The 2,211-nt window shown below is 50.2% G+C and overlaps 1 long non-coding RNA gene across 2 annotated transcripts; it reads left to right on the plus strand.

The window, feature by feature from the left end:
* Positions 1 to 161: 161 nt before the first annotated feature.
* On the plus strand, positions 162 to 1,962 carry LOC118159421. Of its 2 annotated transcripts, none has more exons than XR_004747113.1 (2): positions 162 to 248; positions 1,778 to 1,962. It is a non-coding gene; the product is annotated as an uncharacterized LOC118159421 (long non-coding RNA). The 2 variants fall into 2 exon arrangements; XR_004747112.1 differs by lacking the exon at positions 162 to 248 and adding an exon at positions 1,369 to 1,431.
* Positions 1,963 to 2,211: the final 249 nt, after the last annotated feature.

A 2,211-nucleotide genomic window follows, 5' to 3' on the forward strand; every position in this document is an offset into this window, starting at 1 on the left:
TTTTTCCAGCACTATGTTTGCAGTGATAACATTGCTGCCGAGGTGTTCTTGACTAAAAATGATCTTAACTGTAGGTACTGAATTCACAGTGTGGCTTTGCGTAATGACTCCCATGATCACAACTTTTTTTATTTTTTTATTTTTTTCCTTTGTCACAGATAGGAAAAGCTCTTTCCAGCAAGACGGAGAAGGAATTAATTATACCTCTGCCTCATCCCGTGAGACCAGAAGACACCGAGTAACTAACTGTAAGCTGCGAATCTCAGGAGTCGCATGGCTAGGAGTCTCAGGTTCCTCCTCTGCCTGGCCCCAAGGCCCCAGGGATGAGAAATCTTAGGTTTTATGTTTTTTTCCCTATGAATCCTGTCACGTTAAGGGACGTAGCTAGCTAATTGTTATGGTTCTGGTCAGATTCAGGGTACTGGACTATCATGGACACGGATTCACCCAATAACATAGCACGCCCTTGCTCTAGTCCCGTTCAATGAGAACTGTCACGGCTAGGAACAATGCAACGAACAGCAATTCCTTAGAGCGACAAGGACACGGGTTCTTTGGATTGCCGGCGATAAATTCTCTGTCCGCAAAAGCAAGGGAGCACGCATGACATACACAGGTAATCGTCCTGGCTGTTAACGCGTTAAAAGACACAAAGGCTCTAGATATTTCTAAGTTTCCAAGGAGACACGTGGTACAACCAAGTGTTCCAATATTACCCCACGGTGTCCCAGTGCGGGGGGAGGAGAGGCTCAGCCCATCGACTGATTGCAGAAGTCAGAAAGGTATCCTTCGTGATGGTATCGTCCCTACCATCCCCTTTCGCTTAAGACAGTTGACGGTATTTTCTCTCTTTTAGGTGGAGCTTGAGTGACTCTAGCCAGGCATACCTTGGTTATGACCGGTAAAAAGATTTCTTGCTTTCCTTTAAAGGTATAGGGTCTGAGAAATTCAGAGCGCGTGCTCAGTGAGGGGTGTTTGCACCTTGGAGGCATGGAGCTTTTGGTATGGAGGTGTGTTTTGGTATTACGATGATGCTAGAATGAGCAGAAGTTGCCTAGAGTACGGAGTTTTGTCAAAAACATGACAGGTCATTGGCTCAGGGTAGCAAAGGTGCGGCTCGTCGGTCTCGGTGCGCACGAGAGCAGTCCCCGTCTGGTCATAGAGCCTAGCCGCAGTGTCTCCACTCTGCTCTGAAAGCTTCTTCAATGCCGTACGTTTTCTTCAAAAGGTGACTATTAGTTTAATTTGCCTAGTTACTTCAGGCAGTTACTCCACAGCTACCCAAAGCAGCGATAGTGACAAGCCCGCTTCCAGCATCCGTTCCCCATGCAGGGATGGCCACAGGGATGGACAGACGGAGGCCACTCGATGCGTTGCCCCCCAGGGGAGGGGGAATCGCCGTGTGCCCACCAGTGCAGGTTCCGTAGCGGGGTGAGTGCCTGTGTGTGCGTGTGTTTTGGCCTGGAGCTGTCCTGCCTGGCCGTTAGGGATGGTAGCTAACGTGGCGGTCCGTCGGTGTAGTAAGACGTTGTCCGAACTGTTTTGGCAAAGACGTCCGGTCTGCCGCTGGGCACGTACTGAAGGGCAGCTGGCGCAGAGTCATCTCCGTAGTGTGTGGCAGATGCGGAGGGGGAGGAGGCTTGAGCTGCCTGCGAGCAGCTGTTCGCATAGTGCTTGAATGGTGCTAAAGAACGTCTGTTACTGAATCTGGAAAGATCGCAGGTGTGGAGTGTTTTTCGGTTTTGTCTCTTTTTTTTTTTTTTTTTTTTCTCTCCAGCCTTAGATAAACCTTAGGAGGAACCGGTCCAAGGAAGGAGCGCCTTCTGGAACTGTCGAGCCTTCATTTGGCAGCTCGGTGACTGGCTTGGTCTACTTGTGAGGTGCTGAGGGAAGATGTCTGCTGTTCCAAAACGATACAAATAAAAACTGGGGTCCCTTGTGTCGTTGAGGGGTGGGTGCTAATGCTGGCAGCTGAATGGTTATCCTCTGACTACGTTTTGGTGTGTTGAAGCTGAAAGGCAGCCTGCAACCTAGGACGTCATCCCAGCCAGAGCTGCCTCTGGCAAGGTGAGTGATGCAGCAGTTCCTTTTGCGTTGCCGTTCTCAGTGTCATTCTGAGTGTCCCCGCTTTGCCTTTTCGAGGTGTTGTAGCTGGCTTAAGAGGGCAGATGGACGCTTCTATCTCGGGGACAGGTGAGCGGGCAGAGGTAA

The sequence above is a fragment of the Oxyura jamaicensis genome, unplaced genomic scaffold, assembly GCF_011077185.1.
Source record: "Oxyura jamaicensis isolate SHBP4307 breed ruddy duck unplaced genomic scaffold, BPBGC_Ojam_1.0 oxyUn_random_OJ70288, whole genome shotgun sequence".
NCBI lineage: Eukaryota > Metazoa > Chordata > Aves > Anseriformes > Anatidae > Oxyura > Oxyura jamaicensis.